The sequence below is a fragment of the Equus caballus genome, chromosome X, assembly GCF_041296265.1.
Source record: "Equus caballus isolate H_3958 breed thoroughbred chromosome X, TB-T2T, whole genome shotgun sequence".
In the NCBI taxonomy this organism is placed as follows: domain Eukaryota; kingdom Metazoa; phylum Chordata; class Mammalia; order Perissodactyla; family Equidae; genus Equus; species Equus caballus.
In genome coordinates, this window is record NC_091715.1 from 585,989 (window position 1) to 607,750 (window position 21,762).

The 21,762-nt window shown below is 50.9% G+C and overlaps 1 long non-coding RNA gene across 5 annotated transcripts; it reads right to left on the reverse strand.

Annotated features, from left to right (window-relative positions):
* Positions 1-160: 160 nt before the first annotated feature.
* LOC111771488 (uncharacterized) lies at positions 161-21,760 on the reverse strand. 5 transcript variants are annotated; one of them, XR_011434932.1, is made up of 9 exons: positions 21,606-21,744; positions 20,878-20,927; positions 19,534-19,765; positions 14,077-14,181; positions 13,755-13,885; positions 7,280-7,453; positions 6,996-7,144; positions 2,038-2,162; positions 162-609 (listed from the first exon to the last, which is right to left on the reverse strand). It is a non-coding gene; the product is annotated as an uncharacterized lncRNA (long non-coding RNA). The 5 variants fall into 5 exon arrangements; XR_011434933.1 differs by lacking the exon at positions 14,077-14,181 and having other exon boundaries at positions 161-468; positions 21,644-21,760; XR_011434934.1 differs by lacking the exon at positions 14,077-14,181 and having other exon boundaries at positions 161-468; positions 21,606-21,760.
* Between the last annotated feature and the right edge of the window lie 2 nt (positions 21,761-21,762).

Sequence of the window (21,762 nt, forward strand, 5' to 3'; positions counted from 1 at the left end):
ACCCTCCTCCCACCCCAGTGCTACTTCCAGCAGACTGCAGGGAAAGCTGCCACTCCTGACAGAGTTTTCTGCCTGGAGAAATCCGAGAAGGAAGCAAGGAGGAGGGCCCATTTTCCTAACATTAGGGCAGAGTGCGCTGCAGTTGCATTCCCAGACAGAACAGATTCCTGGTTTTGTTTAATTAAAAAAAAAAAAAAAAAGCTAACAGAACATATTTCCTTTTGCATCCTGAAGCTGTGCACCTTGCGACCTCTTTTGGTATGCAGCCAGGTGACAGGCAGGGATGACCCAGCCCCGGGAACTGTGGGGGACCGGGGGCGGCTTCGGGCTCACCTGCTGTGCATCCCGAGAGGACCGGTTGGAGTCCACACCGGCCGGTGCCGGGTCAGGCTGGAGGGCAGGCAGGGAGCAATGTGGACCGAGTCGCACACGGGCACAAGTGTTGAAATGCGTTCACAGGAACGTGAGCTGTAGGAAAGGAGGGCGGAAGCTGCCAGAAGGACAGTCGATCCTCGTGATTCCCTGTGGTTGTGCTGCCTAACGCGGCCCGGAGGGTGACTGAGCGAATGCCGGACGGCTCTTCCAGGAGGACTCCGGGGTTACCTACGTCTGTGGCGCGTGGACTGTGTGTTAATGTTGGTGCATCGACCGTCTGTCTACCAGTCAGCGGTGTGCATTCTGTGGGCCCTACACGTTTATATCTATCATGGATCTATATTCATCCAGCACCTATCTATGATCCATCATCATTTTTAACTGTCTGTCTGTCTCTACCTATCACCTGTCTATCATCTATCTGTCTACCTATCCATCTGTCTTCCATCTATTGTCTATCTATCACCTATATGTTTATCTGTCTACCTATCTATTATGCATCATCTGTCTATCATCATCTATCTTCTATCATCTGTTTATCTATTTTTCTATCTGCCTATTATCTATCATCTGTCTATTTATCATCTACCCATCTATCGATCATCTGTCTATTTTTATCTGTCATCTATCATCTATCTCTATTTATCTATATCTATCCATCTATCTATCATCGATCTATCATCTATCTATTTTTATCTGTCATCTATCATCTATCTCTGTCTATTTATCTATATCTATCTTATATCATCTATCTATTTATCTATCTGTTATGTATCATCTATCTACCTATCGATGTATCTATGTATCTATTTATCATCTGTCTGTTCTCTATCTCTATCTATCAACCTATCAATCTATCCACATACCTATCATCATTTATCTATCTTCTATCTATCATCTATTTATCTATTTTTCTATCTACCTATTATCTATCATCTGTCTATCTCTATTTATCTGTTATCTATCTACCTATCTATCATCCATCTCTCTCTATCTATCTATGTATCTATCTTTCTATCTACCTATCATCTATCTCCATTTATCTTTCATCCATCTACCTATCCATCTATCACCTGTCTCTCATCTATCACCTATTTATCTATCTATCATCTATCTATCACCTATCTATCTATCTATCTATCTATCTATCTATCTATCTATCTATCTGTTATCTATCATCTATCTTCTATCATCTATTTATCTATTTTTCTGTCTACCTATTATTATCTATCATCTATCTATGTATCTATTTGTCGTCAATCCACCCATCTATCGTCTATCTTTATCTGTCTATTCATCGATCATCTGTGTATCTATCATCTGTCTATGTATCGACCTCTCTGTCTGTCTCTCCCTCATCTGTCCACCCGTCTGTCATTCACTCATCCTCTCTCCCCCCGTCCGTCCGTCTGTTTGTGTCTGTCCCACTGTCACAGGCAGGGTGCCCCCGGGCTGGAGTTCACACCTGGTGACAGAGGACTCAGCCCCGCAGAGAGGACGAGGCCCTGGGATCAGACACAGGGTCCGCGCCGCCGACCTCTCCCGAGACAGCCATGCTGGTCGGCCTTCGGGAGCCCGGACCCCTGTGGCTTCGAGATCTCCCGCCCTGTCCACACAGTGGGGCAGCAACCACGGGGGGGGGGGAGAATGAAAAGAACTCACTCTGAGCACACTGAGCGCGCTGCACAAGCCGAACCCACAGACCGGCAGGCCCTGCGTGCAATCCAGCGCCTCACAACCCCCTTCATCCTCCAAGCTGCTGGGTTCGTCTCCGCGACACACGCCTCCTGAGGTTAGAAAGGGTCGTCTGCCAGGACCCCAGTCCCGTCGCATCAGGACCTCCTTTCACCTCCATCCGCTCCTTAAAGACCCGTCTCCAAACTCAGCCCCATCCTGAGGTCCTGGGGGGGGGGGGGTCAGGACCCCGACCTGTGAATTTGGGGGGAGACACAGTTTGGTCCGGGAGACGGGAGGCTGTGCCTACGAGATCCAGGATGCTGAGCAAGGCACCCTCCTGAGCTCACGGGTCCCGTCTCTCAACAGACCAGCTGGGATTTCCCCGGGTCGACCGTCCCGTCCCCTCCGAAGGGGGACAGGTTGGAGCTGCCGTGGAGAAAACACGTCCACACCAGGCGTCAAGGGAGTTTAAAAGGATGGGGCGACTCCCTCTTGGCCTGGGGCCGGACGGTCTGAACGGAAGCGACCAGAGGCGCTATTTGACCGAATGGACGTGACCGTGTTTCAATAAAACTTTATTTAAAAAAGCGATGCGAGGGCCGCATTGCCCGATTCCCGCTCTGTTGGCCCCACGCACGTGCTGGATGTCCCGTTGGAGCGGCGAGGACCCCGGGCACAGGCTGCACCCCGGGGTGGCCAACTTGGGGCCCCCGTTTGGCTTATTTGGGGCTGGCTGTAAGGAGGGGACAGGGAACGGGATGGCCTTGCACCCCTTGGGGAGCCCAGGGGCCTGATGCTGAGTGACTGAGCGACCTCTGCAGGGCCCTGAGCTGAAATACAAGCTCCAGCCCCAAAACCAGCCCTGGGGACCCGGGCTGCACACCGCCAGAGCCGCCTCTGGACCCCCAGCCCTGTTCCTTCTGACCTCATCCATTCCCTTCTCCCGGAGAATCCCACCATCCCAACAGCCCCGAACACCAGCGGGCCTTTGCACGTCCTTTATGGGGCCGTCAAATTTGCCCCGTGGCTCCGCTTAGATGCCGACAGCCCGGACAATTTACATAAGTGCATCCCCGGCACGCAAACCCGCAGAAGCAGGGGTGCTCGTGGGAGAGAAAGCCGCCCCGTGGACGAAGGAGGAGGGACATGCGGCCCGGAGAGCGATGGGGGACAAGCTGTGCTCGCGTGCGTCCTGGGTCCCAGATCCCAAATGGAGGCAGAAGGACCCCTTCTTCTGGGCCATTGGGAGGGGTCTTCGTATCCAGAGGCAGGACTCCGAGAGAGCTGCAGAAAATGTCGCTTTACACAATCAGCGTCTCACTAAGAAGGCTTTTGGCGTCTGGTAATGAAAACCAGTGGCCTCAACCGGGAGATTTTTTTTTTTTTCTTGACTTAACAAGAAATTCAGAGATGAGCCCTCCAGGGTGGGCGTGACAGCTCCAGGGTGTCATCAAGGACCCCGTGTCTTTTTATTTTTCTCCACCTCCCTTCTTAGTATGTTACCATCTGCACCTTTGCTGCCTCAGAGCCCAAAGTGGCTGCCACGGCACCAGGCATCACGTCTGTGTGTAGGGCCGTTGAAGGAAAGGGGCCCTGTCAGCTCCTCCTCCTCTGAGTCTGGCCCTCTTAGCGGGGAAGCAGCACTTTTTCTGAGCATCCCTCCGGCCGACTTTGTCTTCCGTCATGCTGGTCAGAACGGGGCCACACAGCAATGTCCATGACGGTCGGGACAGACAGTGTCCATCAGAGCCGAGTGGGGCTGGGTGGAGGCAGAGCGGTCAGCCGGGGACGGACGCCAGACAGAGGGGACTGACTGTCCCGAATGCGTCGGCTTCTTCGGTGCATTTGATTGACCGTGGCTGTGGTCACAGCTCTCTGGCCGCCTCCGGGACACACCACACGGCCGTCCGTCCCCGATTGCAGCCTCCTCTGTGCAGCTGACCACTCGTGCTTGAGACAGACGGGTCTCTGTTCCCATGCCGTGCCCCCTGGTCCAGTAGGATGCCCTGCGCTTTGCTTCTGGAAAACATCATTTCTCAAGGAAACGTGGTGGCAGCTGAGGGGGGGGGTCCCATGAGATGCACCCACGTCCTGACCCCAGGACCCTTGCACGGGACCTTATTTAGAAGCAGGGTCTTTGCAGGGAAGGATGGAGAGGAGGGCTTCCTGGAGGAGGCGGCCCTGAATCAAGGATGGAGAGGAGGGCTTCCTGGAGGAGGCGGCCCTAAATCAAGGATGGAGAGGAGGGCTTCCTGGAGCAGGCGGCCCTGAATCCAAAGATGGACAGGAGGGCTTCCTGGAGGAGGCGGCCCTGAATCCAGTGACAGCGTCCTCATCAGAGACAGAAGAGGAGACGCAGACGCAGAGGAGCAGCCCCGTGAGGACAGAGGCGGACACAGACCCTGGGTAGCTGGGTCTCCATCCTCCTCGGTCCTGGACGTGGGGGGGGCGAGGACTCTGGAGCCACGGGGGCCTGGGATGCTGGGCCCCGGATCCGGAAGTCGGGGCTGGCCTGGGCGACAGCCGATGGGCGGACATCTGTTCATCCATCCGTCCATCCGTGGACACTTGGGCTGTTTCTACTTTGTGCCATCCTAAAAACTGCCCTGAATATGCTTGCGTGAGTTTTTGGTTGGAATATCTTTTTTTTCAACTCTGGGCATATACCCAGAAGTGAAATTGCCTGGTCATGGGGTAACCCTATATTTAACTTTTTGAGGAACCGCCAAATTGTTTTCCCAACAAATTGTTTCCCCAAAGCGGCTGCCCCGTTTTCCATTCCCACTCACCCTGGAGGAGAGGTCTGATTTCCTCACGTCCTCGCCAACGCTGCTTCGTTGGCCCCTGACGCAGGCGGACCCCTCTCCGCCTCTCTCCGCTCCGGTCAGAATCTGGCGCACCCCCCACCCGACCACGCTACCCTTCATGGACTCACTCGCGGGCTCCCAACCTGTGTAGTCCGTCCTCTTGTGTTCGCGGATTCCGTATTTGCGAATTCGCGGACTCGCGAGATCCCGTTTGCAACCCCCAAATCAGTACTCGCGCGATGTCCGGTCATTTGCCGACATGCGCAGAGCAGCAAAAGCCTGAGCGCGGAGGGGTGAGGATGTTCCATGGGGGAAAATGCGGAGGACGAGAAACGGTTCACTCTGTGAGGTCCCTCCTGCCACGTATGGGGCCCTCGGAGAAGGTCTGGACTCGGGAAATAAGAGAGCGGGTGCCTTTTGTGGGAGGGAGCTGGTGGTGATGGACAAGCCGGCGGTGGAGGAGATCAAGACCTCATCTTCCCAAATCCCGGGGTCCTCAAGCCCCCAAACCCGGGAGGAGAGCAGTCAGGTTTCCATGCTTCTCTGGTTGTTGAAAACCAGCTGCAAACGACCGCGTGGCCATACAGGGTCAGCTGCCCCCGGGGTCACCCCAAATTCCAAGCAAGGCCCGTGCACTCGGGGCCTGTCCAGCAGGTGGACGGTCTGCTGGCCATCCTGGCACCCGGGGGTCCAGCATGTACCCCAAGAATATGGGGGGGATGGAGATGCCCACATCCCCCCGCTGAACCCCGTGTCCTGCTAACGGGTCTGGGGGTCCCCCTTTTGGGGCAGATGGGACCCCGAGAGGCGAGGATGCCAGGCCCCAGTGTGGGTTTCGAGGGAGCTTCTCAGGATGCCGTTCTCCAGGCCCCGTCGCCCCCTTTCCCCCACACCCCGCCCCGCGCAGCCCTGTTGTTACCGAGAAGCCGGCGGGGAGAGGAAGCGACACACCCTCCCCTCCAGGACCACAGCATCCTATCTCGCCCGCTCCATCTGGGGGCCGCTGTTTTCCTGCAGAGCTGGGCCCTGACGAAACCTCGAGAAAAACAAGGTCAAGGGTGCCGCCGGGGGCCCAGGAGTGCGGTTTCACTTCCCCGCAGACTCGGTCCTGGTGTGGAAGGAACGCTGCACCGTCAGGAGCGGGCAGAAGAAGCACGTGTCCTTGGGTTTTTGGCTCTTTGTTGAAACCGTGAGGAAGAGGGGGCGGTCGAGGATGTCCCCGGTGGCCCTATTCACAGTAGGAAAAAGGTGGAAGCAACCCAAGTGTCCATCGGTGGACGGATGGATGAATGGAATGTGGTCCATCCGTGCAGGGGAATATTACGCAGCCATGAACAGGAGGGAAGCCCGGACACAGCTCCACGTGGGTGGACCCTGAACACACGATGCTCAGAGACAGAAGCCAGACACAAAAGGACACACAGCGCAGGACCCCATGGAGAGGAAATGTCCAGAACAGGCCAATCCGTAGACGGAAAGGGGAGGAGCGGGGGTCAGGGGCTGGGGGAGGCGGGTGGAGAGTGACTGTGTGTTTTCAAAGGGTGAATTGTATACGATGTGAATTCCGCCTCCGTTTTTTTAAAAAAGTGAACAGGACCGATTTGGCTCCGGCCATAGTGATGTCGGCTTGAGTACCCCACAAGGAAGACCAGATGGCGCACAGAGAAAGCGAGACCCGAGACCTGGTTCTTTCTCTGAATCCAGAAACGAAAACCAAAAGCGGCTGGGAGGATGCACAGCACACAGCGCACATCTGATTTTCCTCAGGAAGTGCCCGCTCCCCTCCCCACTTCTCGTTTCTAAGGTCGTCCATCCGGGCGACTCCCCCCCCACTCCGCTAACATTTTTGTTAAAAAAAAAAAAAAGCGCTTTACGAACTATTTATCAATGCCAAAGGAATGAATCTCTAATGTGGAATTCCAGATGGCAGGGTAGCAGGACAAGGGGTGAGGGGCTCTCCCTTCTCACTGTGGTTGTCCCAATGTAGCCCTTGTGCTTGGACTATTGCAGTAGCCTCCTAAACACAGGCCTTCCTCCGGCAGGCCGCACGGAATGTGGGATACCGACACGCTTAGTGTGCTGTGGGGCTGGGTGTGGAGGGCTGATAACGTGCGAGGAGAACCGTTCTCTGCTCACCTGAGCCCGTTTCTAAAAAGCAAGCTCTAGCTTCCTGTTCAAATCCCGCAGATGCAGAGAGAGCACTCCCCACCCCAGCGTGTGGGCTGCGCGTCGTGACCTCCTTCCAAACAGCAGAGCGCGCGCGGAGGGGGTCAGGAGGAACCTCGCTGTGGAGACACGTGGGGAACACGCCCCAGCCGGGTGAGCGGGTCGGCCTCACAGCGATGTCACGTTGGCGGCACCCTTGATGCACGCTTGATCTCTGTGGTCGTCCCGCCCCGAACCCACCACCCCAGTCTCACCGTGGGACGCACATCGGACACATCGCAGCAGAGGCGCATCCTTCGAATGGCCTGACCAGCGCTCCTCGAAGATGTTGAGGTCCTGCCAACGAGGAAAGTCCCAGACGCCGTCACAGCCCCGGAGGAGCCCCAGGAGACGGGACAAGAAATGTCACGTGGGTCCCGGATGGCGTCCTGGGGCAGAAAAAGGACTTTAGGGAAAAACCGACGCCATCTGAGTAAGACACAGGCTTTAGTTAATAGCAATGTATCAGCGTTGGCTCCTTGATGGTAACAATGTATCAATATTGGGCCCTCAATCATAGCAATGTATCAGTATCGCCCTTAACGGCAACAATGTATCAGGATTGGGTCCTTAATTACAACAAGGTTTCAACATTGGCCCTTAATTAGAACAATGTATCAGTATTGGGTCGTCAATGGCAACAATGGGCATCGGGCCTTAATTGTAACAATGTATCAGTATCAGGCCCTTTAAATGGCAACTATGTATCTGTATTTGGCTCTTTCACAATGTCTCTGTTGTGGGTCCTTGATGGTAACAATGTATCAATACTGGGCCCTCAATTATAGCAATGTAGCAGCATCGGCTCCTTAATGGTAATAATGTATCAATATTGGGCCCTAAATTATAACAATGTATCAGTATTGGTCCCTTAATGGCAACAATGTATGGGCATTGGGGCCTTAATTATAACAATGTGTCAGTATTGGGCCCTTAATTATAATAATGCATCTGTATTTGGCTCTTTAATGAAGAGAGAGCATCAGCAGGGTCCTTGTTGGTAACAATGCATCTGTTGTGGGTCCTTGATAGTAACAATGTATCAATATCGGGCCCTCAATTATAGTAATGTATCAGTATTGGGGCCTTAATGGCAACAATGCATCAGCATTGGGGCCCTTAATTCTAACAACGTTTCACTATTGGGCCCTTAATTATAACAATGTATCAATATAGGCCCTTAATTATAGTAATGTATCAGTATTGGTCCCTTAATGGCAACAATGTATGGGCATTGGGGCCTTAATTATAACAATGTGTCAGTATTGGGCCCTTAATTATAATAATGTATCTGTATTTGGCTCTTTAATGAAGAGAGAGCATCAGCAGGGTCCTTGTTAGTAACAATGTATCTGTTTTGGGTTGTTATTGGTAAAAACGTATCTGTTTTACGTCCTTGCTGGCAACAATGTATCTGTTTGGGTCTTTGCTAGTAACAATGTATCTCTTTTGGGCCCTTTGGTAACGATGCATCTATTTTGGGTTCTTGTTTGTAAAAATGTATCTGTTTTAGGTCCTGGCTGGCAACAATGTATCTGTTTTGGGTCCTTGGTAGCAATGCATCTATTTTGGGTCCTTGTTGGTAAAAAATGTATCTGTTTTAGGTCCTTGTTGGTAACAATGTATCTCTTTTGGGTCTTTGCTGGTGACAATGTATCTCTTTTGGGTCCTTGCTGGTAACAATGTGTCAGACCAAGATAGGATGATAATAATGGGACAAGTGGGTGCAGAAAGGCATGCAGGCTGCCTCTGGTTTTCCCTGCTCACCCCTCCACCGCTCCAGGACTCCTCAGCACAACGCCCAGTAGTGGGGTCCCCTCGGCGCCCCCACGGACGGCCCCCAGCGGCCGGGTCTCCGTGTGGCCCTGCAGAGAGGCCGTGTCGCTGACCTTCTCGTCCTCTCAGCTCCGGGCGCTCGCCTGCAGGGGAGGGGGCCGTGAGGTCGCCCCGGGATGGTGGCTCACTTTGTGGTGGTTCGTCGGTTCATCTCCAGGCGCCCTGGGGGTTGTGGGCCCACCCACAGACGGCACCCACCCCCGTGTGGTTTTGGGGTTTTCCTCTGGGGCCGGGGCTGGGCCACCCCACGGCACATCCCCTCTCGTCACGGCGAAGACGGAGCGGCTCAGGGTGAAGGGCTCCTCCTTCCATCCTCAGGCTCCCCCATTCTCGGGAGCTCGGACACGGGGCGAGGAGCCTCGTCCGTCTGTCTATCCATCCACCTGCTCGTCTATCATCTGTCATCTACCTATCATCTATCTATGTCTATCTATAATATCTGTCTATCTGTCATCTACCTATCATCTATCTATGTCTATCTATAATATCTGTCTATCTATCATCTATGCATCATCTGTACCTATTTATCATGATAGTCGTCTGTGTATCATCTCTATCTGTATCTGTGCACCTATCATCTATCAGTCTACCATCTACAGACCATCTCTCTCTATCCAATCTATCATCTCTCTATTTTCTATCCTTATATCATCTCTATGTACCTATCATCTGCCTTTCTATCATATCTATCTATTGATCTATCTGTCTATCTATAATCTACCTATATCTATCATCTATCTACCGATCTATCTATCTATCTATCTATCTATATCTATCTACACATCTATCTGTATCTATCTATTTATCTATAATCTGTATATCACCTCTATCTGCATTTATCTATCATCATCATCTATATAGCATCTCTATCTGTATCTATTATCTATCAATCGTCTATAGATCATGTCTCTCTATCCAATCTATCATCTATCTATCTATCTGTCACCCACCTATATCTATCTGTCTATCTATCTATATCTATTTATCTACCTATGTCTATCTATCTACCTATCTATCTGTATCTATCTATAATCTATATATCTTGTCTATCTGTATTTATCAATCTATCATCATCATATATATCATCTCTATGTGTATTATTATCTATCAATTGTCTATATATCATCTCTCTCTATCCAGTCTATCTATCATTTATCTATCCATCCATCTATCCATCTACCGATCTATCTATCCATCCATCCTAGTTATCTATCATCTACCTATTATCTATAATGATGTATAATCTACCATTCTATGTAATATCTATCATTTATCATTTCTCTATCATCTATCTACCAATTATCTATCCATCTGTCTACCTATATCTATCTATCTGTCTATCTATCCATCCATCCATCTATCCATCCATCTATCCATCCATCCATCCATCTATCCATCCATCTATCCATCCATCCATCTATCCATCCATCCATCCATCCATCCATCCATCCATCCATCCATCTATCCATCCATCCATCCATCTATCCATCCATCCATCCATCCATCCATCTATTCATCCATCTATCCATCCATCCATCCATCCATCCATCCATCTATCCATCCATCCGTCCATCCATCCATCCATCCATCCATCCATCTATCCATCCATCCATCCATCTATCCATCCATCCGTCCATCCATCTATCCATCCATCCATCTATCTATCATCTATTTATCTATCTACCTATATCTGTCTATCTAGCATGTATCTATATCTATTTATAACAATGGTTAGCAACCCAGGAGCGATTCCGCCCCCCAGGGGACATTGGACAACGTCTGGGGACATTTCTGGTTGTCACACCTGGAGGGGGTGCTCCTGGCACCTGGCCGGTGGAGCCCAGAGAGGCTGCTCCACACACCCCACAGCGCCCAGCTCGGCCCAGCACAGAGCGTGGTCCAGCCCCCAGGTCATCAGTGCCGAGCCGGACAGACCTGCTCAGAGCCGGGATCCGTCCACACCGTCCCTCTGGGGCCGCTCTCTGTCTGACCCCGTCCCCCAGCTTTCCTTGCGGGGTGCGGGGCTGTGGTGCTGTGGTCCACCCCGTTGAGCAGACGCAAGATGCTTAGTTCTCAGACTATAGGCCCGTTTCTCAGGACGCACTGCGGGGTCGTGAGTGAGGAGACCGTGGGGTGGTCGGCCCGGGGGGAGTGACAAAGGACGGACATGTCCCCGGCGGGGCATTTGGGGTTGACCCCAAAGTCGGGTCCGCATAACAATTAGGGGGATCGATGGAGTCAGGAATTCTGGGTGGGGGCACGTGAGGCGGGCTGGCCGGCCCTCCGGCATCATTTCCGCACCCCGAAAACATCCTAAGGGGGAGCTTTCTGAATTCTGAAAAGTCACTGGAAATAGCTCGGTTATTTAAAATTAAAAAAAATAAATAAAAATAAAAACGAAAGGCGCAATTGTGCATCCTTTTATGTCCCCAAAATGAAACACTGGGGGAGGAGACATCCGTCCTGTTACACGAGACGTTGCATCCAGTTGGGGGTTTTGTGGCATTTCCCAAACACCGTTTGCAGCGACGAACAAAAATCATGATTCTTCGGAGTTCTTGTCGTTGCGATTTTCGAGGGTTTTCACGTTCCTTGCGCTTTTCCAAATTTTTTTTTTTTTTTTTTTTTTTTTTTTGGCCTCACCGCCTCCTCGACGTCCTCCTGTCCTGTCCTGGTTCTTTTCTTCTTAACAAACCTTTTCTTCTGATTTGAATAAGAAGGACCCGCCCGAGAAAACGGGGCGTGTGGACCGGGACTCAGCAGAAATGGCCTCGGCTCTTTGGCTCCTCGTTGAAAGCGTTTTACTTTGTTTCGTCATTTTTCTGTTGATGAGGCTACACTCGCTGGAATTATGTTCAGTCCGGATTATTTGGGTGTTTGGCAAAGAGCAACCTGTCCCCGCCTTTGCAGCGAAAAGCAACTGCATCTAACCGCTTTTTTTTCCCCCCTAATTTATTGTCGTCTGCGTCTTTAAACATTTTACATCTTTTGTCTCAAACCGTGTGTTCTACACGGTCCTTTGGAAATATATTGTAGTCCCACCAGTGCGTATGAATCGCTACATATAATGCGAACGTATCTTTTTATATATTGCACCTTGAAAATGCCTTTTTTAAATTTAATTTTGATGCTTCACTGGCAATTATTGTCCATCCTAGCCGCCCCATTTTTCAATTCTAGATTTTTGGCTCACCTCCTGTTCGGCTGGAGTTGGTTTGAAGGGATCAATTTTTTTTTCACACAAAGGGAACAGAAGGGGCGTGCTGTGCATCTTGAGGACCCGAGATTAGATACCTCCAAGACGAGATCTTTTCCGGCCTAGGATTCGGGGTGCAAATCCGAAGGGAAAACTTTTTTTCTGTCCGAACTACACAGACCTGGTCTATGTTCGGGTCTTTGCGGGTTTGGTGCTGGACTTGTCACTCTCCCCTAAGAGCGGGGATTTCTGACATCTGGTCCTTGCGGTGGGTCCACGATTAGAAGGAAGGATGGCCTATAGGGTCTGGGGTCATTCCGGGCAAAGTGCGTGCGGCCTGCGGGGTATTTCCAAGGTCCCGGGGCTTCCGGAGCGTCTGTGTCTTTCCGAGGGTGGCGTCTGCTCACTGGCAGGTGGGACGAGAGCTTCATAGGGTCAGAGGTGAGACCTCTGTGAGACCCCGGGACGGCGTCCTGCTGAACAAGCTGATGCCAGCGATCAGCGCCCCCCCACCCCCCCGCCCGCCCTGCGCCAACCCCAGAAACGGCTGGGCCCTGGATTCAGATCCCTGACTTGGGCCGGGCCAACCAGACAGAGATTTAGCGTAACGCTCCTTCGACTGATTGGACGAGGCCCACCCAGTCTGCTTGACTCAAAATCTGCCGAGTTAAATATTACTCTCATCCACTTCACAGAAGCATCCAGAACAATGCTTGGCCCCCATTTCATTTTGGGGTGCTGCGACCCGGCCGGGTTGACCCACACGTTTTCGCTACTGTGAGTAACGTTGCAATGCACGTGGGTGTACCAATATCTCTTTTGAGTCCTTGCTGTCTGTTCTTTGGGGATAGACCCGGAAGCCCAATGGTTGGATCACAGGGTGGTTCTGTGTTTCATTTTTGAGGAGCCCCCCTATTTTTTCCCACAGCGGCTGCACCCTTTTGCATTCCCACCCACAGGGCACAACGGCGCCAATTTCTCCACATCCTCACCCACACTTGTCGTTTTCTGTTTTTTTTTTGTTTGGTTTTTGTTTTTATAGTGGCCATCCTCAGGGGTGTGCGGTGAGGAGGTGTCATTTGATAAGTGCAGTCAACAGCCCGCTCACGTGGGGCGGTTTGAAGCATGGCACCCGGGGTGGTCCTCACCCTCAAGTGTTGTCTCCGCTCTCCCTTGACAAAGGAGGAAGCCGAGACGCCAGGGGGAGGGGGGCGGCCTGTGCCTTGTCCAAGAGGTCACAGGCCAGCACCCTGCAGAGCGGGCGCTTGAACCCACGCCGTCTGGAGCAGCCTGAGCTCCACCCCTCGCTGCACCCCTGCATCCGTGTCCTGGGTGCAGGATGCTCAGATGCTCCCAGAACATCCAGGTCCATCGAGGCAGCCCAGAGCCTCCTGGGTGACATTTCTGCAGCCACCCAGGACAGGAAGGAGATGCAGTGACTACTAGGGAGCTGGTGGGCTTATGGAGAGACCCGGGCACCGGGGTCCTGGCATCAGGGGATGCTGAGCCCCTCCCGGTTAGAAAGAGGGAACGGGGGTCACGGCAGCGATGCCCCCGGAATTTAAGTGTCAGTCTTGTCACGGTGGCCGCACCATGCCTGGTAGGTGATGAGGTAAAATGGAACTGAAAAAAGGCAGGAAATGAACAGCCACACGCACCTCCTCTCTCTCGCTGTGGCGGTGCCGAACGCTCACGGAAGCCCCACCTCGGAGCAAGGCCAGCGTAACAACAGCTCCTCGGAACGATGGTACCTACAGGGCGGGGTGACTCAGATGTGCTGGCGACCCAGCTGCCAGGGGAAAACAAAACAGAACAAAACACTCGATGAGAGTTTCCCTACGTTTGTTGATCGCATCTCCTTGGGGAGGTGATAAATATCCGTGCCCCACACTCAGTAGTGAAGCTAAGGAGGAGCATCTCACGCCATATTTAACAACGATAAAAATCGATGCAAAACATCTGTGGTGAACAGCAGATTACCATTTTAAACAAGCACAGGACCAGCGAGATGGAGCTGATTAAACATTAGAAGAGGCTGATGGTCACTTGGTCCAGAGAAATTGTCAAATGCCGCAATTCTCTCAACTGAAAATGAGATGAGTGAAGGAGAGTTTGAGAATATGTGTGGTGAGGACGTTTCCATTAAAGTCAGGAGAGTAGAAATATAAACGGGATGGGTGGGTGGGTAGATGGATAGATGGATGGATGGATAGATGGATGGATAGATGGATGGATGGATGGATGGATGGATGGATAGACGGATAGATGGATAGATGGATGGACAGATGGACGGATGGATGGATGGATAGATGGATGGATGGATAGATGGATGGATAGATGGATAGATGGATGGATGGATGGATAGATGGATGGATGGATGGATGGATGGATGGATGGCAGATGGATGGATGGATGGATAGATGGATAGATGGATGGATGGATGGATAGATGGATGGATAGATGGATGGATGGATGGATAGATGGATAGATGGATGGATGGATGGATAGATGGATGGATGGATGGATGGATAGATGGATAGATGGATGGATGGATGGATGGATAGACGGATAGATGGATAGATGGATGGACAGATGGATGGATGGATGGATGGATGGATGGCGGATGGATGGATGGATGGATGGATGGATAGATGGATGGATAGATGGATGGATGGATAGATAGATGGATGGATAGACGGATGGATAGATGGATGGATGGATGGACGGATGGATGGATGGATGAACGGATGGTGGATGGACGGATGGGTGGATGGATGGATGGATGGGTGGATGGATGGATGGATAGATGGATGGATGGGTGGATGGATGCGTGGATGGATGGGGGCCTCCTGACGGGGACCACTGTCTTGGGCCTCCCCCCACTGTCCCCTGCCAATGGAACCTTCGAGATGGCCCATCTGCGCTCAGTTGGTTCTGGAGGCTCTGCGTCCACCTGGTTCAGCTCACCCTGGCCCAGCACCCTCCTTTCTGAATTACCTGAATTACCGTCCCATTGACCCTGAAGAGCAGAGCAAAGGCCAGCACGCCGCTGAGAAAGACGAAGACGTCATTTCTCTCAAGGGAGGGACACTTCCGCCTCTCAGTTTCGTATCCTTATTTCCTGTTCTGAGGCCGCCCTGTACCTGATCTTCACAAGATTTGATTTGCTCCTCTTCGCAGAGGAAATAATACCCCCCCACCCCCCTCCCCGCCGTGGCATATCTCCTTCAAGTATCACTTGTGCACCAGAATTTAGCTGCCTCCTGGAATTTGCATCACACGAACCAGCCCTTAATCATGATGTCGTGTTTTCAATGACATTTTTCCCCGAATCACTTGGCATCCACCTCGCGGCCCAGCACAGATAAACCACAGTGGTCCTCGGTTCTGCCTCACCCACGCTGCTGGATCCTTGTGATCTTAGCATGAATAGAGCTGGACACGGGATCGACCGTCTCTCCTTGCAACCTCACCCACCCCTAGGCCATTTCCGGGGGCTGGGGTGTCCTCTGTCTCCCCGTGCCGACCACCCCTTAGGCTTTTCTATGTCCAAATTGTAGGTCCATGATGATGCAGCGGAGGAAAGAGAAAGGCAGAGTGGGCTGAAGGACCCCACGGCAACTATGAATTGACCTACAGAGGTGAGGCTGCCACAATTTATTAAAAAAAAAAAAAAATCCCAAAGCTAAGGATGCCGATTTTCAGGGAAGGAAGGTGGATGTTTAAGGAAGGTTGTTCAGAAGTGACGGAGAAGGCATCAAAGCATGAAGACACTCTACCCCTGTCTACACAGCAAGCACAAGCTGTGCTGAAAATGTAGAGACTGTCTCGGACCCAACTGAGGAGGGCATTCGCCGAACAGATGTTCAGCCCCAGGAAACGCCGCGTTGATCTGTGCGATCGCGTGACAGGCCACGCGGGCGAGGGGAAGTAGGAGATGAGACCGATCTTAACCCAGCGAGATGCGACCACAGGATCCCCCCTCCCTTGGATCCGGAGAGCGGGTTGTAGGGTTCAGCCTCATCTCGACCCGCCAGGATATTCCGTTTTCCTGGAAATCCCACAGGTTTCTGTGATCTCCCCCACGGAAAGCCCCGTAAGCACATCCAGCCACTCCTCACTCCCACGCCCTGTGTAGACATAGGGGACGATGCCACTCACTCTGGCGCCAAGAGGCCAAGGCTCCCCTCCACTTCCTTCGACAAGCCGTGCAGGGCCCACCCTCACAGCTCCCGCGGTGTTCTCCTGAGGGGACCCCGCCCTTCCCCGGCTTCATATCACCGTTCACATCTTTCTTCAAAGCTTACCATAATTTGTGCTTTGTTTTTTGCATACGTGAAGACTTAACCTCACCCAAAGACACGTCTGGCATGGCCCTCTGCTCCTGAGAGCCGGTCTCCAGGCCCCTGCAATGTCCTCCTTGATAGACGTGCCTTTCTTGGCCTGGGGGTTTTAGCCGCTGGACTGTTTAATGAGGTGGTGGATGCTGGGGGCTTTGGGACACGCCACACCAGTTCCAACCTCCAGGAGAGGATGGAGGCTAAAGGTATTGTCTGCAACCTCCAGAAGGGGCTGGAGACTAAGAGGGAGGCATATGGACAGTATGTGATTGAACACCAATAAAAAATGGACGCCAAAGCTCACGCGAGCTTCCCTGGTTGGCAATATTTCATGCATATTGTCGTGCATTGATGCTGGCATAGATGGATGGATGGGTGGGTAGGGGGATGGATGGATAAATTGATTTAGTGGATGGATGGATGCATGGATGAATTGACGGGTAGAAAGATGCATGGATGGATAGATGAAGTGGTAGATAGACGGGTAGATGGATGGATGGATAAATGAATTGGTGGATGGATAGATGGATTGGGTGATGGATGGATGGATGGATGGATGGATGATTGATTGGATGGATGGGTGGGTGGATGGATAGATGGATGAATTAGGGATAGATGGATGGATGGACACATGAATTGGTGGATGGATGGATGGATGGATGATGGATGGATGGATACATGAATTGGTGGGTGGATGGATGGATGGATGGATGGATGATGGATGGATAGATAGATGAATTAGGGATAGATGGATGGATGGATAGATGAATTGGGGGATAGATGGATGGACTGATGGGTGTGCACAGTTTCTTCTCCTTCTGTCCCAGAGCTGTGGCTCCCTTGTCCTGATTTTTCCCGGTCCTGGATTCACTCTGGACTTTTGACCCTACTGGGCAGCTCCATCAAGGCTGCAGGTGCCTCCAAGCCAACATCAGCCCCACTGGACTCACTCGTCTCCTTCCTACCCCAAACTGCACCTTCTCCCGGTTGGTTTTCCCCTCGGAGGTCACCTCATCACCTCACCCAGGGGCCAGAACCTGGGTCATTCTTATGCCTCCACACCGGGTCAACTGGACACTCTTGATTTCGTTTTGAGTCCTTTATCCCACCCTTATCCTCCTTTCTCCGTCTTCTACAGTGCCGCAGCTCCCCCACCCCAAAGCGTTGGTCACACACTCTGAGATCACCGTCGAATACCAGATCATTGCATCAGCGGGGGTTGTCACACATCTGCAACATGCCGTGTTCATGCAATGCTGCTTCCTGTTGGGTGCGTCCATCTATGCCTGAGTCAGCACAAGGGTGTACTGTTATGGCTTCCTCAGCACCCTACATGTGTGCATTGGGGCTGTTTCTAATTTCAAGACTCATAATGGATGCTGCCAGAAGCACTAATGGCACAGATACCTTTTATGCCTGTCAGGAATATATATATATATGCATGACATACAGGCATGCTATATATGGTACATGCAAACACATATAGAGAGAATATATACAGACACATATGCATATGCAATATGACTTGCACATATGCCTTTGTATCTCTGTGGGAAATAATTTTGCAGCACGAATTACCAGCAGCAGGACTGCTGAGTCAAAGAGAATGTGGGCACGCTAAAATTGGCAGTTAATAGCCCTTGTTGAATTTCCTTTAGAAAATCAGGCTAATGAAACCGCCAACACTGGCAGAGGAGAGTGCATTTCTGTCTCCGGCTCATGCTGTGGCCACTTCAAAGGCCACATAACGCCCTTTTCATCTTATCATGCTGCTTAGGGCTAGCACGTGTGGAATTAAAAGTTTGGGGACAGATAAAGAATTATCTAATAAGAGAATGAGTGGCAGAGGGCGGATTTCATAAATAGGGTAACGTTCATGGGAAACCGCTGGGTTGATGTCTTTGCTGAGGACGGTTGATGGATTAGCTGACCCTCAAGATCTTGGTTTCATGACCAGATGAGAGGACTAATACGGAGCACCTCCCTCCCTTGTTCATTAAGGTGGCGAGTGCGCCATCTAGCGGAAAGGACTTCTGAATAAAGGCTTGAGAGGCATGGATTTATGGGGTAGATGGATGGAGAGAGGGATGACTAGATGGGTAGGTGGATGGAGGGGTGGAAGGAGAGGTGGGTGAGTGGGTGGATGGGAGGATGAATGGATGGATGCAGGAGTAGACAGAAGGGCTGATGGATGGATGGACAGGTAGATGAATGTGGAGTGGTTGGAGGATAGATGGAGAGATGTGTGAGTGGATGAATGGACAGATGGATGGGTGGATGGATGGAGAGACAGATGAAGAGGTGGGTGGATTCATGAGTGGATGAATGAGTGGATGAATGAATGAATGGTTGAATGGATGGATGGATGGATGGATGGATGGATGGATAGATGGATGAGTTAACAAATGGGTTGTTGGATGGAAGGATAGGTGGCTGGAGTGTGGATGAATGAGCAGACGGGTGGGTGGATGGATGGATGGATGGATGGATGATGGATGAGTGGATGGATGGATGGATGGATAGATGGATGGATGGATGGATGGATGGATAGATGGATGGATGGATGGATAGATGGATGGATGGATGGATAGATGGATGGATGGATAGATGGATGGATGGATGGATGGATGGATGGATGGATAGATGGATGGATAGATGGATAGATGGATGGATGGATAGATGGATAGATGGATGGATGGATGGATGGATGGATGGATGGATGGATAGATGGATGGATGGATGGATGGATGGATGGATGGATGGATGGATAGATGGATGGATGGATAGATGGATGGATGGATGGATGGATGGATAGATGGATAGATGGATGGATGGATGGATGGATGGATGGATGGATAGATGGATGGATGGATGGATGGATGGATAGATGGATGGATGGATGGATGGATGGATGGATGGACAGGTGGATGGATGGATAGATGGATGGATGGATGGATAGATGGATGGATGGATGGATGGATGTGTAAGAGGGTGGATACACGGATCAATGGATGGATACATCGGTGAATGGATAGATTACCAGATAGATAGATGCATGCATACATATTTGCATACAATGATAGATCCACATAGTTACATCCTGATGCATTTTTCTTGCAGGAATAAATAATGGAGTCTCCGAACCTGGGTCAAAGTGAAAGGAAGGAAGACACAGTGGGGAGGGTTTCTCACGTGGAGGGAAGTGCTTAAATCCAGAAGGAAGCCAGTGTTCGATGGACTCTGGGTTCAGAAACAAGCATCCAGTTTGCCGGACTCAGTTCTTGCAGCGTCTCATGGAACGCCTACCGCTGGCTTGGCCGTAGGTACCCCTGCGTCATAATTAGTTACATTAAGATGAGGTCAGAGTGTAGTAGGGTGGGCTCTAATCCAACACGACGGGTCTGCTGATAAGAAGAGAAGAAACACAGAGACAGACACTCACAGAGGGAAGATGGTCATGCAAAGGTGGAGGCAGAGGTTGGAGCGATGCATCTTCCAGCCAAGCAACCCCAGAGATTGTCAGCAAACCACCAGAAGCTGGGAGAGAGGCAGGAGACAGCTCTCAGAAGGAACCAACCCTGCCCACACCTTGATTTCAGACTTCTGGTCTCCAGAACCGTGAGAGGATCAATTTCTGCTGTTTAAGCCACTTCGCTCAAGGCGAAGTGTTGTTGGAGCGTGGAGGCTGCCGTCTCCCAGAGTCTCCCAGAGGCCGCCTGCCAAGTCGTGCCAAGTGGTTTTCTCCACAAGGCAGTTGGCTTCCTCGAGGCAGCCCGGCTGCGCCCGTGTTGCTTCAAATCTCTCTGACTTCTTAACTCTGACACGTACGCTGATTAGGGGAGGCCCACCCAGAATCATCATCTCCCTGTCGATTGGCTGGAATCAACCGAGTAGGGGCTGTAATGACAACGGCAAAATTCTTTCAGCTTTCCCATATAATCCTGCGAGGGAGATTCCTTCATATTTCCAGTCCCCATCCACACTCCATGAGAGAGATTTATGATTCATACAGCCACGCACATGCCACAGTAGGAGAAAGGATCAGAGCTGCTGGTAATCAGGAACTACGTTTTTCTGCTTCTGAGGGGTATCCAGAGGAGGGATGTTTTGCTCAAAAAATTTAAGAGGATTTTCCTCAAACATTTCACAAATTATTATAATCATCTCTTAGACTCGGGGGTTGCGAAGGAGTGAGTACTCATTTCTTAATTTGCTTTGCAAATGCTTCGAGAGCAGACGGGAAAAGCGGTTTCCAAATTTAACAGTTCCCCGGGGGAAAGAAACACGCCATCGACACACACAAGTGGCCTTTGGGAGACTGGTTTCAAAGACAACACGAAGCACATCTGGGTCCCGAAGGGGAAGGAGAAATTAAATGAAGACAGCAAAGATGCATACCCCACCGAGAAGCCTGCCTGGGTTCAAAGAGGGGTCCACCTACCTGGGGTCGCCCTGGAGCCTCGGTTTCCTCCTCACCAGGATCATATTTGCCTTGATGGACAGCATATTAACGGGACAAGGTGACTCACAGAGCAGACACCCAGAAAATACCCAGGCCCCCCTTTGCTTTTAAAACTCTGCTTGCTTTCAGGGGCCCCTCACCCACGCTCGCCCCCTCTGAAGCGGATGCTGTGACCCCTGTTCTTGCTCTCCGACACACTGGATTTTCAGTTTGAGGACTTGCAACCTATTTGGGGCATCAGAAGCCCATGCCCTGGGCAGCATGGGGCACAAGGTGGGAGCTGAATAAATTAGACTTCGTTAATTTGTAACTATATCACACAACTATATAAAGTATGTCATTATGTATAAAATATATGATTTGTAAAATTACACAAAAACCTATTACATGAAGTATACTATGTGTAATATTTGAGATATATTATCCCATGTTTATGCTTGAAATTTAGATATTATTAAACATTTAAAAATAATACGGTGCATAAAATACAGACAGCAAATATATCATTTATAGGTTATTGGCATATAGTATTAAAATTAAATAATTGTTACATAAGAATATACAAATTTAAAGGAGAAATATAAAAATGCTATACGTTTATGTTTATGTTACGTATTTAGATATAGTTATGCAATTAAGCAATATACACAAGAAAGTAAAAATGGTTTAAAAATTAATAGACAATAAACAGCAAGTTTGGAACTAACTTGAACTGTCCTCTGGGATGTAGGATTAGAATAACAACCTAGGCCCGCAGCCCCGAGCGCTCCGGAAGCCCCTAATGTCCCGCGGCAGGTGCAGCCCCCGCTCGGACCCAGACAGGTGGCCGCACGGGGGTGGGGCGGGCTCGCGCATGCGCAGTGT